Genomic DNA, 7,274 nt, shown 5'->3' on the forward strand with positions numbered 1-7,274 from the left:
AAACAATTAACTGATTCATATCTATCATCATCTTTGGAAAAATTACCCTGAAACACAGAAGAGCGACTCACGAAGTAAAATCAGCCATCACATCCAACTTTGTTTACCTGACAAAATGCAACACTCAAACCAAATTCTCCAAAATGTTCAAAGATTAAACAAAAAATTTTCTTAAAAAGAAAAAAAAAGATGCTACAAATCAGATTTTTGTCAAAATAAAACTTTCACGTTAAATTTGGCAGTCTGTCACTATGTCTTGTTATTCACCTTCAAACTTGTTTTACACAAGTTCCATTTTAAGTCAGTATTTTAACACCCTGATAGCATTTTCTCTAAAATATTGTACTGCCTTCAACCCTTGATTCAAAGGTCAAGATGCCAAGGTGAAGAATTTCTACTTTCACTGAACTTTCTGACACCCTCTTTGATTTTCACGTTTCCATCACCATATACTTAATGTTGACAGTAAAATATTCTTCACATGATGCCTCTTACTGTTGGACTACTTTCAAAAGTCTACACACGGAAATGATATTGAAATTCTTTTTATCTAAATGATGTTGATATTATTGATGACTTAATGGAAGGGTTGCAAAGGAAAGACTGCCACACTGTTTCTACTGTAATCTGTTAACACTGAGTAAAAACATTTGCTATTTTCCTTTTCTACAAGGACCAGTGACTTACTTGGAAATCTGATTAATACAGAATATACCCAGTAAGATGACATACAACAAAACTGGTGAAACTCAATTATTTTGACGTTTTTAGAAGGTGGTATTTTAGTTAAACCCAGTCTTTATTGTTAAAAAAAAAAAAAAACAAAAAACTAACCATTCACAATGAATGACCAAAAAATAATCTCTGGGAACAAGGATACAGGTCATGTTCGACTTCTAAAGCCCTGGCAAGCAGCAGCTACTCAGTGAGCAGATAAACCCAAGTTCATACATTACAAACCTCAACCACAGACTGCTTTACTTCAAGCAATACTCAATACAACCAAATTTTAATCTAATTATAGTCCCCTCGAGTATGTCATTTTTTTTTTTGAGACATAGTCTTGCTCTGTTGCCCGGGCTAGAGTGCCATGACGTCAGACTAGCTCACAGCAACCTCAAACTCCTGGGCTCAAGCAATCCTCCTGCCTTAGCCTCCTGAGTAGCTGGGACTATAGGCACACACGACCACGTCCAGTAATTTTTTCTATTTTTAGTACAGTCTTGCTCTTCCTCAGGCTGGTCTCAAACTCCTGACCTCAAGTGATCTTCCCACCTCGACCTCCCAGAGTGCTGGGATTACAGGCGTGAACAACAGCCAGCCATGGAGTATGTCTTAACATGATCTCAGCTACAGAATGACTGGATGACAGTGGAACTCTCTTCCACGTGGATGGAAAAATCCCTCTTGCTAATGACCCCAGAAGGCATCTGTTCATTTGGAAGATTACCATCTATCTATATATAATGTCTCTTCCACTGAAGTTGTCACGAGGTGACAGCCTGCTGGTGGGAAAGCAGCTCATCATTCATTTCAATTCAACTCAACAAAGACTCAGAGTGTCACCACAGGAAACTTCATTCTTCTTAGCTGCCACATACACAACGGCTGGAGGGAGAAATAAATCACTGTCAAAGGTTGCAAAATCTAACATCCTGGAATAAAAGTGATTCCAACCAGGCATAAATACGTAAGTCACTAGAACCTGGGAAACTGATTCACTTCATCAAATAATAAGAAATGATAAAATGTTCAAGAAGAAAGAACTATTTGTTGGAAAAATAGGAAATGTTTCCGTACTATGGTTAGAATTGGACTTTACTTAACACTAGAGTCAAATCACTAAAGGCTTATTTGGAATTCTACAGTTTCTAGGATTACATTCCCAAAAGTATTGCATTATCAATTACACAACTGTTTTCAGACAGCTGAAAAAATGTATCACAAACTTTTAAAAGATATACTGATTATGATCACAGGTTCCTGGGGATCCTCAAGGAATCTGAGTACCCTGAAGTTGCACACCGGATTTTGCGTATGTTTATTTTTCTAGGGAAAAGTGTCTAGAGCTGTCATCTGATTCTCAAAGAGCCACCCTTGGAGATTTTAGTGTCTAGGACTCAGGAGGGCAGTATGAGCTACAGACTGTTCACTGGTCCCCACATCCTAACAAGGGTGAGGTAAGGTTAAAATGAAATCAAGGCCCAGGGTGACCACTGTGTGGCACCTTGTCCAGCCTCGAGCAAGGCGAGGAGAAGCCTCAGGAAAGGAAGAGAACTGACACACTATCTTGTAGAGTCAAACATTGGGAAAATAATATTAATAGGTAATTGACACATCTGACCGCCACCTAGAAAAAATTGAGGCTAGGTACAAGGTGGAAAAAAACACTTGACAGCTGGAAAAATAAAGTAAATGTTAGCTCAGGAAAAGCAGGAGTTGTACAAGAAAGGGAAAGTACACTACGGTGCTCTGCACTGAACGATATTCACATATTCGCAGAGTCAAAGTAAACACTAACTGATGATACAACCAAAAAACTTGATCTGTTAGGAGGATAAAGCAGGGAAGAATATGGGGAGAACAAGAGTTAAATCCTATTCGGTAACAAAAAGTCAAGAGACCTCTCCAATTGATCATTGGTGGTTAGTGAAGTAGACATATTATTTTAAAAGAGGGAGGCAAATACTAGAAGAAACAAGTAAAAGAGTTGAAGGTGGCCGGGTGTGGTGGCTCAGGCCTGTAATCCTAGCACCACAGGAGGCCGAGGCAGGAGGCTTGCTTGATCAGGAGTTCAAGACCAGCCTGAGCAAGAGACCCCGTCTCTATGTCTCTACTAAAAATAGAAAAAATTAGCAGGTCAACTAAATACAGCAAGAAAAAAAAATTAGCGAGGGGTGGTGCGCGCCTGTAGTCCCAGATAGTTGGGAGGCTGCGGCAGGAGGATCACTTGAGCCCAGGAGTTTGAGGTTGCTGTGAGCTAGGCTGATGCCACGACGGCACTCTAACCCGGGCAACAGAGCGAGAGACTGTCTAAAAAAAAAAAAAAAGTTGAAAGTGTTTTCTGCTGGGGTGAACAAGTAGAAGATGGGTTAGGAAATGGCAGAGGGCAATTAAAAAACAAACCTTTCAATACCATGATTTTTAGGTATGTGCATGCAAGACTGTGTTAAAAGTAACATTCTAGAAATAAAAAGATAATCATGGCAGTCATGAAGGAAAGAGGAAGTCAGTCATCGAGGGGCAACTTTTAGCCTGAGGCTGGTGGGCATGCAAAGAGCTGCCCCATTCTTTTGGCCTTCCCAGTTGGCAGGCAAATTGTGGGTTTGCCTATGAGCCTCTGCGGAGGCCTGGAAATCAAGCCAAACTTGCCAAATAGGTGGCTTTCAACACGAGGAACCAAGGTAGGAACTGACGCGTGCAGTACAGACACTAAATAAAGCTACCGGGGAGTTGCGTACTGTTGGAAGCTATTACCTCAGAGGTGACATGTTTTCACAGAGAAGTCCTCCAGTCCTGTGTAACCCAACTTCCACACTGAAATGGAAGCTAGAAATACCCCAAACCCCAAGGGCAACCAGGCAACTAGGATTCCGGCACTTCGGGGTAGTGAGAACACGGTTACTTACAATCAGTGAAGTCCGTGGGCATGAGCCCAGTGCTACACTTCTGGACTGTGAAATGGGTTCCAGTATCAGAACATTGTACAAAATAATACAACTGTTAAAATGACCCATAAATAAGGCAAAATGGAAATTTATTACGTTGTGAGGTTTTTATTTCTATATATACATAGACAAAGACAAAGAAAAAGAAAAGTGCAGGGAAAGAGAAAGATGTAAGTTTTCTTCTGGTAGTAAACTAAAATGGCAATTTATAGAATAGATCGTTGTATGAAAAACAGTGGGTGACACTGTACATAAAAGCTTCAGATACTGTTTTTCAAGACTCTAGCAAGTGCTTTGTAAGCAAACGACACCTTTATTGATTTTCCACTACTGTATGTTAAATATAAGTTTGATAAATCTGTAGGCAGAATAATTTATGTGAAAGCATTAAGACTTTCACATGAAAGAGATAATCCTTATAAAAAGCCCAAAGACTAGGTGCCGCTGTTTGCTAACCCTCTTGCAGGAGGGGAAAGCTCAATTCAGATCTACCCTCTGACTTGGGCAGAGTAAAGGCAATATATGTAACCTAAACATTTGTACCCCCATAATATGCTGAAATAAAATTTAAAAAAGAAATTCAGATCTATCCAGTCCAAAAGCTGGGGCTACTAAATTCTCTGTAACAGTTCAAATAGTTGTCCTACAATTGCCTAGAAAACTGTGCCCAAATTTCCATTACGGCTGGAGTCAGTAAATCACTATACACAGGCCGAACAGGGCCTGCCATCCATTTTCTGTATGGCCTGAGAGCTAAGAACTGTTTTTTATATTATTTAATGATTGGAAAAAAACAAAAGAAAAATGTTTTGAGACATATGGAAGGTACATGAAATTCAAATTTCAGCATCCATAAACAGTTTTATCAGGACATGGCCACACTCATTCATCTATAGCTGCTTTTGAGCTCCAAAAGCAGAACTGAATGGTTATGACAAAGACCATTACAACCCATGAAGCCTGACATACTTATTAAATGGCCCTTCACAGAAAAGGTCTGACTTTGCCTAAACTAAGCACTACCCTGAATTCTGACCTTGGAAAACATGACAATGTAAAATGAGAAAGTACAAAACCCCCAAAACGATCTCATTATTTAGAGACACTTAAATCTTCTAAAGATCCATTTAAATTAATCCCAAGTAGCCAAAATATTTGTTTTCTTTTTCACCATTGGTTACATCCCTAATTGCCTATAATACATCTTGTTTGAAACATGCAATGTTTACATTAAATATTTGTCTTAAATTGGTCATAACACATTTGCCTATTTAGATGTGAGCTTCCTTTACTCAGGCCAAACAGGAAAGGGGAGATAGCTGAATCATGAATCTCCATGATTAACTGAAATAACCATTTGGGAATTTGGGATAGAATCATCACAAATGTAAAGTCTAGGCTTATCTTTAAGACATCTAGAAAAATTGTTCTCAAACTTTTTGAATGCCCCCACCTATAATATGTACTATAAGTAAACACACATGCACTATATATTTTATATATAATATATATATTCCAGATATAATATATATATTCCCTCCGCCAAGGTACACAGTTTTGTACATTTTAACATGTCTGGATTTAGGCTGTGCCTTATAATTAACAGCACCTTACAACAAGATAACAGTGCTATTTACAACTGATGGCACCCAGTATTCAATGAATCTAATATCCAGGGGAGGCGGCAGAAATCTGGGGGGATTCTAATGAGATGCTTCCCCCCCACCTATAGTAAGGAATCATTGTCAAAGGCACATAAGATAGAAGTTGATCTTATACTCAATTCACTGCAAAACAGCTGTAAGTTATCCTCACCTGATATTATAGGAAGAAGACGTTACTTCCCTTAATTCTCAGCAGAGAAGCTACCCAAATTCTTTGATAGATTATATTCATAATATGCATAAGAATTCATACCTCAAATCTTTCAAACTGGGTCTAAAAATTCTCACTGGTGAAATATTTAGGAATACCAAAGTAATATAAAGCAGCACAAATTGAAAGTTAAAATGGTTCTGTGTGTTCAATATTTATAATATTTAGATAAATACTAGATATGTGAGTACTGAGAAAACAGAAGGACGTAGCAGTGAGCTATCACCATGGTAACGTGTCCCCCAAGCCTGAACCTGCTACGCCACCTACAGTACACATCTCCTTCATGACTACACACTACGCCAAGGGGTTCCAATCCCCATTCAGCTGCGGCCACAGGACTTGGGCTAGAAAAGAACAGCTGCAGGAACCACTCAGAACCTCAGACCTCAGACTGTCATTTCACCCACTTCCCTTTCCCCAGACCTGTTTTATCCACTTCCTCTTTCCCATACCCGTCCCTGCCTACCCAGCCCTTGCATTAATGGAAAGGGAGAAACATCTCCTCTTTCTACTGCTCAACAAATCAACTTTAATTTTCTATTACAATCTAATCTTTGTCTACAAGCTTTCTTTCTTCATAGCTGTCACCACAATACTTTATTCTGCTTTTTAAAATACCACAAGCCTTTCTTCTGCTGTTACACTATTCATAATAACTTTTATGGAAATAAATCCATTTTATTAAGTGGGTATGCCCAAACCACTCTCCAGTTATTAGACAATTAGATCAGACACTTTTGCTATTAAAAACAATGCTGCCTGAACATCTTATACATTTGTTATTATTTCCTTAAGGCACATTCCCAGAAACCTTTCCTAGAATGTAAAAAAATAAAATTAAATGCCTCATTTGTTCCTACAGTAAAATCAATATGGACTCACGTGTTATTAAATAAGAGGTTCTATGTGTTTATTAAAGGTAAAATAGTTCACAATGAAAACTAGATTTATTTAAAATGTTATTCCAGAACTTTAGTGTTCAGATACCATGCATTGTTAATCCGAATGCTCCAGACACCTTCTCTCTAACGCAACTCTGGGATCCCCAGACCCAAAGTCTCGTAAGGTTTAAAAGTACACATGTAGTTTTCTAGAAAGTGGCCCCGGGAGGAAATACCTGGAAAGTTATATGGGTCAGAGATAATTTCCAGCAGAAAATATTTGGAAAGAAAATACAAAAATAATATAGTAGCACAAATTGAAAGCTAAAATGGTTTGCATGTTTAAATATTTATAGATAAATATATTTAAGTACTGCCTTTCGGCCGGAGCTGCCATCTTCCAGTAATTCGCCAAAATGACGAACACAAAGGGAAAGAGCAGAGGCATGCGATACATGTTCTCTAGGCCTTTTAGGAAACATGGAGTTGTTGCTTTGGCCACATACGTGCGAATCTACAAGAAAGGTGATACTGTGGACATCAAGGGAATGGGTACTGTTCAAAAAGGCATGCCCCACAAATGTTACCATGGCAAAACTGGAAGAGTCTATAATGTTACCCAGCATGCTGTTGGAATTGCTGTAAACAAACAAGTTAAGGGCAAGATTCTTGCCAAGAGGATTAATGTGCGTATTGAACACATTAAGCACTCTAAGAGCCGAGATAGCTTCCTGAAACGTGTGAAGGAAAATGATCAGAAAAAGAAGGAAGCCAAAGAGAAAGGTACCTGGGTTCAACTGAAGCGCCAGCCTGCTCCACCCAGAGAAGCACACTTTGTGAGAACAAA

The 7,274-nt window shown here is 38.8% G+C and overlaps 1 protein-coding gene and 1 pseudogene across 2 annotated transcripts in view; one reads left to right on the forward strand and one right to left on the reverse strand.

Moving 5' to 3' along the window:
* Positions 1–7,274, reverse strand: part of LAPTM4B (lysosomal protein transmembrane 4 beta) — a 65,840-nt gene that overhangs the window by 3,270 nt on the left and 55,296 nt on the right. The window lies entirely within an intron of this gene.
* Positions 6,844–7,269, forward strand: LOC105809672 (annotated as a pseudogene). Its single transcript, XR_001137455.1, has one exon. The product of XR_001137455.1 is annotated as a 60S ribosomal protein L21 pseudogene (transcript).

This window comes from Propithecus coquereli, unplaced genomic scaffold (assembly GCF_000956105.1).
Source record: "Propithecus coquereli isolate 6110/MARCELLA unplaced genomic scaffold, Pcoq_1.0 Scaffold2, whole genome shotgun sequence".
NCBI classification, from domain to species: Eukaryota; Metazoa; Chordata; class Mammalia; order Primates; family Indriidae; genus Propithecus; species Propithecus coquereli.